General features: G+C 43.2%; 1 protein-coding gene across 1 annotated transcript in view; it reads right to left on the bottom strand.

The window, feature by feature from the left end:
* chlsn (cholesin) overlaps positions 1 to 13,303 on the bottom strand; it is a 352,112-nt gene that overhangs the window by 265,732 nt on the left and 73,077 nt on the right. The gene's annotated exons all lie outside the window — the stretch shown is intronic.

The following is a 13,303-nucleotide window of genomic DNA, read 5'->3' as shown; positions in this document are numbered from 1 at the left end:
CAAGGTTCAATTCCAGCCATGGGTGACTGTGTGTGTGTGGAGTTTGCACGTTCTCTCCGTGACTGCGTGGGTTTCCTCCAGTTCCTCCCACAGTCCAAAGTTGTGTAGGTTAGGTGGATTGGGCCATGCTAAATTGCCCCTTAGTGTCAGGGTAAATACCTGTGGTTACAGGGAAAGGGCCTGGGTGGGATTGTTGTCGGTGCAGGCTTGATGGGCTGAATGGCTTCCTTCTGTACTATAGGGATTCTATGATAAGTCATGTGATGAAACCTCCAGGAATAAATCCAGCCAGTATTGGCAACCAGTAATTAACTATGACAAAAATGTTCCAATAGATTTTGATCATTTCTGGTGAATATGGGTGGCTTTTACCCTTGCTGCATCACAAAGCGCAGTTAATAACAAAATGTAACACAAACATTCATTATTCCGGGAGTTTATTCAATATTGCATAACACTAATTTAGATTGTAATTTTCAGGTTACAAGACAGGTTTGTGACTGAACTACTGACTATATTTAAGTATATTACAAATACATCTATTGTATCAGATTGCCTCCAAACTTCCTGCGTACAAAATTAGATACAGAACAAAATTAAAACTCAGAGAGACAGATGAGGATGGCTGAGTCAAAGTGTCCCAGAAGAGTTTGTTCAAGACATTAAATTGGTTCCTAGTGAAAACTCGATTGTGATCCTGAAAACCATGGCAACATCTTTCAAGAAAACAAAAAATTAACATACACCCACATTTATGGGTTCTTTTCCCTCTGGCCCCCCAGGTAGTTCAAGTTGAGAAAGCATTATTTCTGACTTGCATTTCTAGATCCAGCCATCCGAATTATAAATTCAATATCGATTTTTGCAGACACCACATTGCCAACACCCTTGTGTTTATGGGTAGATTATTGGTTAAACAGACTTAATAGATGAAATCTATACAAGTGCTCACTAAATTGGAGGATTTATTAAAACGAGCCTTCCCATTTGTGCACAGACATATTGGCAAGGAGGCTGCACAAAAGACAATTTATTTCAAATCAATCTAATTTGCCTCTTGATTTCTCAGGAAAGTAAATTGTGATGATTTAGTGCGGAGGTTTGGCGTTGATGACATTGCATCAGCGTTTTTAAAAAAAAAGTGTTGGGGGTACGATGGTTTCTCAAAACGGCAACAAAAGCTGCAATGATGTAATTTCCACCCGAGGCCCCTTGCCCTCACAATGGGAGGCCATTCACGCAAAAACAATAAGGCACTAATGTTCGTGATGTTCAACAATTGCTTACATTCACGGTTATTGAGGAAGGAGCTCTGCAGCCGGTTGCCAGGAAATTCCTAGGAAACAGCAACGATTAAAATGTACAAAACTGGTGGGTAGGTAAAACCAGTTGGTCCCTCAAGCCTGTCCCACACCATGATGGTTGCAGCATCATGGCACTTTCTCCTCTTCCCCTCACGTCTCCACACTTCCCATGGAATTACAGGCAAAAAAAGAGAAAGAAATCCTCTGGGATTGTGACACCCCAGCCCACTCCCTCCTCAGGCAACTGAAAGCAATCCAGGAGATCAAATACACCAAGCAACACCTAGAAAGTAACCGGGAAGCTGAACAGAAGCAAAAAGCTGCGCATGCTGGAAATCTGAGACAAGGGCAGAAAATGCTGTGAATGGGAACCTCTCGGCAGGTTCAGCCGCATTTGTGGACAGGGAAAGGGCGTTAACGTTCCAGCCTGATGACTTGTCATCAGAACTTTGGGGTCATCAACTTGAGACCACCCCTCTGTTTCTCTCTCCACAGATACCGGTTAACCTGGTGAGTGATCATACGAATTAGGAGCTGAAGTCGGCCATTCGGTCCCTCGAGCCTGCTCCGCCATTCAATAACAACGGGCAGGATTTTCCAGCCGTTCACGCCGGCGGGACTTTCTGGTCCCGCCGCAGTGAATGAAGATTTGGCTGAGCGCCAAATTCGCCGTCCTCGCTGCAGAGGCGGGACATGAACAGCCGGAAAATTCCAGCCATTGTGTCTAATCTGATTGAGGCTTCAACTCCACATTGCTGTTTCCCTGCTTTCTCTTTGGGTAGCAGTAACAATGGAGCAACATCCTAGTATCTCTCAGTAAGTCATGAATCAGAACATCATGAAGGGAGCAAAGAAGAACCGCAAGGACCCAGCAGTTGTCTTTGTCGATTTGGCAAAGCCGTTTGACTCTGTGGGACACAAACTACTACTGAAAGCACTACAGCGTTACGGCTTCCAAAAGCCTTTGTGGATCTGATTCAAGACCTCTGCACTGGCAACACAACGGTGGTCAATGGCAATAAGACCAAGACCGCCCCAATAAGGATTGAGAGGGGTGTGAAACAAGGAGACCCACTCTCACCAATTCTGTTTAACATTGCACTGGATCCACTGATTTGCAGTCTAGAAGAGGCCAACTCAGGGGCCTCCATGAAACTGGATGGAGCACGAGTCAACTGCTCAACTTTGGCCTTCGCGGGTGACATCGCTCTCCTGAGTGATTCACACATGGGGATCACTCTGCTCACTGCCCTCTAAGTTACTGTTAAAACACAGGAGAGCAGAGGGGCAAAAGGAGCTGGGATTATCAGCATCTCATGGCGTGCTACTGCCCCATACATTCCACACCTCAGGAAAGATATTTTGGCCTTGAAAAGGGTGCAACGCTGATTCAGAGGAACTCAAGAACAGTCGTAGACCATTCAGCCCCTTCAGCTTGTTCCACCATTCAATGAGATCAAGGCTGATCTGTGACCTAACTCCACACACCCACCTTTACCCACATCCTTTAGGTTTTTAGGTTGATTGGCTATGCTAAAATTGCCCCTTAGTGTCCTGAGATGCGTAGGTTAGAGGGATTAGTGGGTAAATATGTAGGGATATGGGGGTAGGGCCTGGGTGGGATTGCGGTCGGTGCAGACTCGATGGGCCGAATTGCCTCTTTCTGCACTGTAGGATTCTGTGATTTCTGTGATCTATGGTTAACCAAAATCAATCTCAGATTTTAAATTCATTGTTCTAGCAACAGTTGCTTTTTACAGAACTTCTATCACCTTTGGAGTTCAATTTAATTAGGGCATTGTACAGCTGAAGTATATGTTTTATGTTCTACCCCCTTTGTATTCTAGACACAAACGCCAGCATTCCATTATTGTTGATTATTTGCTGTACCTATTTCATGACAGTTCAATGATCTATGTACCTGGACCCCCAAGTCTCTTGGGGCATTCGCAATTTAGCTTTTCACTACTTAGGAAGTGCCCTGTTCAGTCCTTTTTAGGTCCAAAGTAGATTAATTCACATTTTACTGTATTGAAATCCATATGCCACAGTTTTGCCCATTCATCAGAATGATGCTGGGGTTAAAGTATATAGGCAGAGTGCATAGATGGGCTTGTATTCCTGTGGGAGGGAGGGAGAAGGAGAGTGGTGAGAGAGAGAGGGAGTGGGGAGAGGGGGAAAGAGAGAAAACAAACTATTTCCTCTGATTGGGAGGTCTGGAACAAGAGATATAAGGTTAAAATTAAAGTTAAGTAATTCAGGAGATGACGTCGGGAAGCATTTATTCACACAAAGGATGGTGGAAATCCGGGTCACATTCCCTGGAAAAACTGTTGAGACTAGTGTTCAATTGAAAAAGTCAAATCTGATATTGATCACAAAGGATAGAGGAACAAGGTGAGCAACAAAGTTAAGGTACAATTCAGCCATGATCTCATTGGAAGAGGATTAAGGGGCTGCTCCTAGGTTCCTAGTAAAGTCCTCAGTGCAGTTCTAAAAAAGTCAACCTCAGCTTTAGAGAGTGGGCATGATTCACTTCAGAGACCCTGTACCTTTGCAGGTGGTGAGTGAGACTTGGTGGGACTCACTATTTTGTTTTTTACGTGACCAGTGATTCATTGGGTGGGGTCCCAAAATTGGACTGGCTCCTGCAGGACTGCTTCCTAGTACAACTTAACACCTCCAGGAGAGAAGGACAAGAACGAGACTAGTCTGCTAAGCCAAGATGGCTGAGGACCACACTGAGTAACATTCATTGAGACGACAGAAAATTCTTCAAAGGGCCATTACGTTCAGACAGAATGTAACACCAGGAAATGCAAGGAGAGGTAACCTGTCAAACAGGTAGGCTTCCTTCTGAAAAGGAGGAGAGAGAGGCAAGAGGATTCCGGAAGAAATTGCAGAGTTCCTACCATCTCCAAACATCGCAAGGCGCTTCACAGAAGCGATCAGCTAACATATTTTGAGTCACAGGAGCAGATGTTAGGACAGGTGGTAAAAGTTTGGGCAAAGAGATAGGTTCTAAGAAACATCTTAAAAGGAGAGGAGGGAGAGAGCAGAAGAGAGAATTCCAGAGGATTGGACCATGACGACTGAAGGCACAGCTACTGATGGCAGAGAAATTAAAATCAGTGATTCTCCAGAGGCCAGAACTGGAGTAGCGTGGATATCTCGGAGGGTTACACCTGAAGGGGATTATTGAGATAGGGAGAGGTGAGGCCATGGAGGGATTTGAAAGCAAGGATGATCATTTTAAAATTGAGACGGTGATTAACCAGCAGCCGAGGTAAGCCAGTGAGCACAGACGTGATGGGTGAAATTAAACTTGGTGCAACTTAATAACTTGGGCTACAGAGTTTTGTACTTTCTAATCCTTTTCATCTACATGGAAAATTGTAATAAATTGTTTCAGCGAGGCCAGCCAAATGACACTATGGTACTGGAATTCGACACATTTACAGAATCGGAATCCTTCATGAATGGTATAAACATCCGTCTGAATTGCTGCGGGAACCTTATAACCAAATCATCAACATGAAACCAGAACAAAATATTTTGTGAAAAAACCCATCCTGTCACACAAACGGAATATAGCTTTGTACTACGAAACGCTTAGCTTTAGACTCCTGATTTTGACTCTGTGCCCAAATGCATGTTCAGCCAGTAATGTTCCTCACCTAGTATACGATTGGAAACAATGGGCCATTGTTAAATGTTTTAAACTTCTTAAATACCACATCAGTAACAGCCATTCACTTCTTCATGCTGAGCTTACCAAGCAGAGATATTCCTGAGGGTCTAGAGTGAATGTATTTAGCAGCTTATCAATTCATAGCACACCTTTGACACAGCGAAATATCCCAAGGTCCTTCCCAGGAGCATTATCAGTCAAAGTCTGACAGCAAAACACACAAGGAAACGAGGAAAGGTCACCAAATGCTGTTTTGGGTGTGTTCTAAGGAACATTTTGAAAGGGAGAGAGAGAGATACAGAAGTTTAGTGAGGGAATTGCAGAACTTGGAGGCAGCTGAAAGCATGGCCACCAATGGCGGAGAGTTTAAACTTGGGGTTGCACAGTGAGGTCAGAGTTGGGGGAGCACAGAGATCTCAGAGGGTTGTAGGGCTGGAGGAGGACACAGAGATACCTTGGGGTGAGGCTATGGAGGTATGCGAACACAGGAGTGAGTATTTTAAATTTGAGGTTTTGCCAGCCCGGAAGCCAATGTGGGTCGGTGAGCACCGTGCGATGTCAACTGTACTCATGAACTTTCACCCTCCTCCCACAAAAGTGACAAGGTACCTTGGTCAATAGCTCAGGCAGGACATTTTCCAGAACAGCCATCTTTATGGTTTATGGAGGTAGCTCGAGGGTGAAGTGGCTGAAATAACATAGGCAGTGTTAATATTGGATTTGTGTTGTAAAGAAAGGCATGCTTTAAATTAGTAATTGAGAAAAGCTGTCCCCAACTGGGGAAGAATTAGGGAATCATTGTAAGACTATATAAGCCAGTTGATTCGGAGTGTCTGGGAGGAACTGGGAGAGTCCCTGACTGTGCTTTGGGAATAAACCTGGTTTAAGGTACAGGCTAGCTTCTCATCTTCCTCGATTTTTTATTCTTGGAGTTAACAGGCAAGTTCTTCCCAATAATATTGTGGTTTTTCTGGAAGGGAAGCAAAACAAACTGGCAGATTTCCACTGGAGTATGGTAGTCAATATGGTCCCAACTTATTTTCTCCTACACCACACTGCCCCAGCCCCACAAAAACAAGACATTGGAAGAATGAGTTACATTAACATAGCAATTTTCAACATGCTTTAAAGCACTTTAGGGACTTTTGAGGAGTAGTCAGTATTATAATAATTATAAGGGCAAGCATGATGGAACAGTAGTTAGCACTGCTGCCTCACAGCGGCAGGGACCAGGGTTCGATTCCTAGCTTGGGCCACTATCTGTGTGGAGTCTGTATGTTCTCCCCATGTCTGCGTGGATTTCCTCCGGGTGCTCCGGTTTCCTCCCACTGTCTGAAAGATGTGCTGGTTCGGTGCACTGGCCATGCTAAATTCTCTCTCAGTGTACCCGAACAGGTGCCGGAGTGTGGTGACTAGGGGATTTTCACAGTAACTTCATTGCAGTGTTACTGTAAGACCACTTGTGACACTAATAAACTTTACTTTATCATAAGGTAGGAAACACAGCAGGTAAATTGCGCACAGCAAGGTCCCAGAATCAGCAAGTGATAATGACCATCTCATCTGTTTAAGTTGAAGTGAAACTTTTAAGTAAATACTTAAAAAGTGAATGATGAGACACATAAGCAACTTTAAATGTAGGTAATGTACTGTGAGACACTAATTTTAGAGAACCCATTAACAATTATGCTTATGTCCTTGGTCTCCTCCCAGGGTGTGCGCCAATGGAGTGACCTCTCCACGGCACGTGCCTGGGCGGGATACAATATATGGGGGTTTCAGGGTTGCCCAAGCATCCTGGCCTTGATGGTGGGGTCCAAAATAATGCAAAGCATGATACCTGGCACCAGTTTGGCTGCAGATGCACGCACAAACTGAGGAGCAATTTTAACATGGTCAATCCACGTAACCTGCACGTTTTTGGACTCCAGAAACCGGAGCAACCAGCAAGAACCTACGCAAACATGGGAAGAATATGCAAACTCCACACAGATAGTCACCCAGGGCAGGAATCGAATCCAAGTCCCCGGAGCTGTGAGGCAGCAGTGCTGACCACTGCACCACCGTATTGTCCTATTTTATGCTTATATTATGCCTTAACATAAAAGAAACCTCTTAAAAGTACATCACAAAAGGGTCATCTGCATCTCATTTCCAAATTAGACTTATTCTCTAAGAACCATTAGGCTGGGATCACTGGAGATCCCATTCACAACAGAAGCCACTAAAGTCTCAAGAGAAATAAATAAATAATAAAATGAACGATGTTGCATTTTAAAAAGTGCTTCACATACAAAGGAACGAATATTGAGGAGCAGTCCACTGTCGCTTTGTAAATGCAACACAACTCTCTTAATATTTCCTAATTTCAGAAGTTTATACACTAGTTCCAGAAAAGTAAATAGCTAGTGTGTGGGAAAAGGTCTCATTAAACTCTTAGACTTATCTATTTGGCATTTATCCTGGTATATTACACACACATATACAGAAGTACAATCGAAAGAAGAGTCATATCGGACTTGGAACTTTAGCTCTGTTTCTCTCTCCACAGATTCTGCCAGACCTGATCTTTTTCCACCACCTTGTTTTTATTTCAGATCTACAGCATCCACAGTATTTGGCTCTTAGTACAAAATTATATTGATCTGTAAATAGGCAAGGACACATAAATCTTTCAAATCACACCATCAGTTCCAGGATTCTGTTTAGGTACACTTAGTGTACACTCAATTACCTGGTCTTGTCAAATAAACAAGGCTTTTCTCTAAAAATTGTAAACATTTAATTAAAAAGTCTTCCTGCGTTAAATATTCAGACTATCTTACCTATAATCTTACATGAAATATGTTTCCAATCCAATTTCCAGCAATTAAAATGTGTGTGTGTGTGTGTGTGCGTGTGAGTGAGCGTGTGCGTGAATGTGCACAGCAACAGATGTGATGCTGGGGACAGTGGCACTATGCTAGTATGCGTTGACTCAGTAACTCTCAGTCCAAATGACAGTAGGGCTACTGCAACTGACTTCAGGGGTCCTGGGATGTAACAAAATTTGGGAGGAGGAGTTGGGGGGGAGGCTGAGAGGATATGAAAGTAAACATGGAGGCCTCGTCCCAAAATTGCTGTCACTTCGTAGAGTCAAAATTTGGGAAATGTATGGCACACGTGAGTAAAGCACTACTTGTCCTTTTTGCTCGTGACCCAGGATAAATTTGATTTAAATTGACGAGTTAAATGTGTTGTTATACTTGCTGCGAAATGAAATAAGTTGACAAATGGCTTAAACCAGTCTCTAGTGGACGGGAACCCACTAATGTACAAATGTCCTTTGACAGCAAGGTGATGTCTCAGACAATTAGACTGAGACACAATATTGATGCAGCATCAAATAAGATTTACAATTGTTTAATTAGACTTGGTCGAGGACTCCATGCTGATTGGGTACTCAGAATGTAAAGCTAGAAGTGACTTGTTCCTCCAGTACTGACAGGCTTCAATTTGATAGAATCACCAGAGAGTATGAAGTGTTTAAAAAATCAGTACAATTTGTGTTGGACTGGGATTATAAACAAGAAAGGAAAGTGCCATAACAATTTGTTAAAAATAGCAATTTGATGTTTGTCAGAGCAAGCACATATTGATTTGATGTACTGTATGATAGTTTACACAGCAGTAAATTGTTTGGTGTAAATCAGTTATACATAGACCCAGAATAGCACTGTACTGACTATACACACTGTGAAAGTTCCAGGTCTGATCCTGACCCTCAGCCAAAATAATGGTGCTCCAATTGACCAGAGAGTGTTCCAGAAAGAAAGAACTTGCACTTACATATGGCGTCAGAACGCTCCATTGTTACAGCCAATACCATTGTAATTCAGAAAGCATGCCAGTCAATTTACACACAGCAAACTCCTACAAACGGCAACCCAATAATGACCAGATTATCTGTTTGCAGTGATGTTGGCCAAGGGATAAATATTCTCCAGGATATTGGGGAGAACTCCCCTGCCCTCCTTCAAGTAGTACCATGAAATCTTTTATGTTCACCCAAGAGGGCAGATGGTGCCTCAGTTTAACATCCCATCTGAAAAAGGCACCTCTGACAGCGCAGCTTTCCCTCAGTACTGCAATGGTGTATGACAGCCCAAAGTACACGCTCAGGTCTCTGAAGACGGATTTGAATCCACAACTTCCATCTCAGGGCTGTCCACTGAGTCATGGCTGTGACTGAAGAGGAGGGGGGCACCAAGAGGAAAGGGCCAAGATTCCTGCTTCTGATTGACCGTTACCTCCTGCTGTGAATCAGAAAACAATCTCAGTTTCTCGACCATCCGAAGTGATGGGGGTCTGCCATCCCTGTTTATCGAGCATATCAAACAAAGTTATGCTTACCATTTCTTTTTTTAATCATCAGAGCATCCTGATTCAAATGTACAAGCTGAAGGGAAGTTTGAAAACAGGGGATGCCTGTCCTGTTTTAAAAGCACTCCTATTTTCCTGGCCAAAATTCATCTCTCAACCAATACCACAAAAACAGATTACGTGGTCACTGAGGTTTGTGGGACCTGTGCGCAAACCGACTGCTGGATTTCCTACATTACAACAGTGACTACATTTGAGAAGTACAAACGGAGTGTGGAGAGCTTTGCACCATCATGAAAGGCAGGATACAAGCCTTCCTTTTTTTAATTCATTCATGGGACTTGGGCATCGCTGGCTGGCCAGCATTTATTACCCATCTCTAGTTGCCCTTGGAGGGCATTTGAGAGTCAACCACATTGCTGTGGCTCTGGAGTCACATGTAGGCCAGACCAGGTAAAGACCGCAGACGTCCTTTCCAAAAAGACATTTGTAAACCAGATAGGTTTTTCCGACAATCACCAATGGTTTCATGGTCATCAATAGATTCTTAATTCCAGATTTTATTTTAAAAATTGAATTCAAATTCCACCATCTGCCATGGCGGGATTCGAACCTGGGTCCCCAGCTGAATTTCGGAATAAATAGTCTAGCGATAATACCACTAGGCCATTGTCTTTCCTTAGCTTTATTCAAATTTAGCACAGTAGCAGACTTCAGATATGAAAGAGATTGCTGCTTTATGGATAAAGCAGATGAAGAATATATCGAGTATTCTGAATCCATGAAAAGATCAGCCATGATCTTATTGCATGGCAGAGCAGGCTCGAGGGACTAGATGGCCTACTCCTGCTCCTAGATCTTATGTTCTTATGAAATGTCGCACTTCCAAGCCAGAATACAAGTACCATGATACTGCAATGCTTGACATTTTCATGCGAGGTATTTTTCATTGGTCCATTAACCTTCCTTCCTTAACTTGCTCTCACTGATCAGAATTTGGCCACTGCATCGGCCAGCAAACTCGGGCTATTAATATATGAGTATCTATAAAACATTATCGTCGTGTAAAGGTGATTCTCCTGGAAGCATTGGTGACGATTCCATACTTAAGACCTCCAGTTGTCAGCTCTCCCAAAAGTGGAAATGCTTTCCTGGTGAGGGAACCATAAAAGCTTCTGCACACAGGCCTCAGGTCACAGGTCACAGTTGGGACCAGATTGATCTTTGAATTATAACCAGCCCAACGTCCTCCTGCCAATTGGCTTTCATACACAACCCGGCAGGTTTCATGGCACAGATTCACCGTCGAGTCAGAAAGTCATCATGGGTGGCTTACGCTGGCTCATCTCCATGGCCAGGGTACAAGTCAGAAGGTGTGAGTCACTCCTCTGGCTTGCCACTCTCTTCAAAAGAGCAAAGGGTTAAGATCTGATAGGGGTCTGCAAAATTAGGAAGAGCTCTGATAGAGTACATAGAACACAGAACAGTACAGCACAAAACAGGCCCTTCGGCCCACGATGTTGTGCCGAGCTTTATCTGAAACCAAGATCAAGCTATCCCACTCCCTATCATCCTGGTGTGCTTCATGTGCCTATCCAATAACCGCTTAAATGTTCCTAAAGTGTCTGACTCCACTATCACTGCAGGCAGTCCATTCCACACTCCAACCACTCTCTGCGTAAAGAACCTACCTCTGATATCCTTCCTATATCTCCCACCACGAACCCTATAGTTATGCCCCCTTGTAATAGCTCCATCCATCCGAGGAAATAGTCTTTGAACGTTCACTCTATCTATCCCCTTCATCAGAAAGTCATCATGGGTGGCTTACGCTGGCTCATACTGGAAATGGTTTAAAATTCTATGAAGTTACCAGCATCCCCTGCTTTGAGGTGGAAGGTCGTGGGTTCGTAGCCACTCCTAGACTGGAGAACAAAATTTAGGCCGATGTGTTAAGCCAAGGACTGTCTGGTGATCCCATTTCACCATTCAATAGCACAGAGGGGGTTTTCTCAAGAGTCCAGTCGACATTTATCCCTTGACCCAACATCCCCCCACACACAGACACACAGTCAGAAGCCCCTCTGGTTGATTTTTGGAGCTGTTCCGGTGGAATCACAGTGGCTGCACTTCAAAAATAATTCATTGTTTGGAAAGCACTTTTGAGTACTGAAACGTGACAATGAAAATTCCTCTTAAATGGATACATTGATTTATTTAACATCCTTAATATATCCAAATTACCCAAGGCATAGGTCACGTGAACAAAACAGTGCTTTGGAGGACAAGTGTGTGGTGGACGGGTATAGATGGAGTTCCAGATCTTGAAGCTTAGACAACTGAAAGCATGACCCACCAATGGTAGTGCAGGAAGATGGGGATGCATAAAAGGCCAGAATTGGAGAAAAGCAGAGACCTTCAGGTCTACAGGGCTGGAGGAGATTATGGGGATAAGGAGGGGTCATGATGTGGAGATGCCGGCGTTGGACTGGGGTAAACACAGTAAGAAGTTTAACAACACCAGGTTAAAGTCCAACAGGTTTATTTGGTAGCAAAAGCCACACAAGCTTTCGGAGCTGCAAGCCCCTTCTTCAGGTGAGTGGGAATTCTGTTCACAAACAGAGCATATAAAGACACAAACTCAATTTGCATGAATAATGGTTGGAATGCGAATACTTACAACTAATCAAGTCTTTAAGAAACAAAACAACGTGAGTGGAGAGAGCATCAAGACAGGCTAAAAAGATGTGTATTGTCTCCAGACAAGACAGCCAGTGAAACTGTGGGGGTTACAAATAGTGTGACATGAACCCAATATCCCGGTTGAGGCCGTCCTCGTGTGTGCGGAACTTGGCTATCAGTTTCTGCTCAGCGACTCTGCGCCATCATAAAGTTGATAAGGAGGGGTGCAGTGCAAAGTTATAAAATCATGACTACATTACTTTCACAAAATACAAGAAGGTATTGCGAGGGGAATTAAATACAAAAGTAGAGAGCTTATGCTTCAGTTATACAGGACACTAGTGAGAGACACATTTGTAGTACTGTCTTACAGCATTGGTCCCTTTATTTAAGGGAGGATGTAAATTTGTTGGAAGCAGTTCAGACATGGTTTGTCAGACTAATACCTGGAATGGGTGGGTTGTCTTATGAGGAAGGGTTGGATAGCCTGGGCTTGTATCCATTGGAATTTAGAAGAGTAAAAGGTAACTTGATTGAAACATGAACGATCCCGAGGGGTCTTGAGAGGATGGATATGGAAAGGATGTTTCCCCTTGTGGGAGAATCTAGAACTAGGGATTACTGTTTAAAAATAATGGGTCATTCCTTTAAAACAGAGATGAGACAAAAATCTTTCACTCAGAGGGTTATGTATCTTTGGAACTCTCTTCCTGAAAAGGCGGTAGAAGCAGAGTCTTTGAGTAATTTTTAAGGCACAGGTGTATAGATTCTTGGTAAGCAAGGGGTGATAGGTTGTCAGGGATAGGGGGGATGCAGATTGGAGCTTACTATCAGATCAGCCATGAGCTTATTAAATGGTGCAGCAGGCTTGAGGGGCTGAATGGCCGACTCCTTGTTCATGTGTGTTTCACATTAAAAAATTGGATGTCTAAACCGCCACTTGGTGACTCATCATAAAGTTGATAAATTAAAGCTTCTGCACCAAAAATAACCAAAGATCAAAAATGTGCAATAAAGCAATAAGTACAGGACATAAAAAGGTACACCATCATTCGTACAGTTTGCTAATACAATTGGAAAGAATGTTTTTAATAAGTGTCTAGATGAATGTGTCATCTTCAATTCATTGGAAAAAGATTTTCAACTCCACATTACAGTATTTCATTTAGATGAGGAATTGTCATATTGTGCGTACAAGATATGTTGATCTTTATTTACTTTTTCTCCCCCCATCTTTTCTTTAACTGCAGGATGCTCATTTGGA

The sequence above is a fragment of the Mustelus asterias genome, chromosome 23, assembly GCF_964213995.1.
Source record: "Mustelus asterias chromosome 23, sMusAst1.hap1.1, whole genome shotgun sequence".
Taxonomy (NCBI): domain Eukaryota; kingdom Metazoa; phylum Chordata; class Chondrichthyes; order Carcharhiniformes; family Triakidae; genus Mustelus; species Mustelus asterias.
Note: the sequence above shows the minus strand (reverse complement) of the source record. Positions and strands in the feature narration are given on the sequence as shown.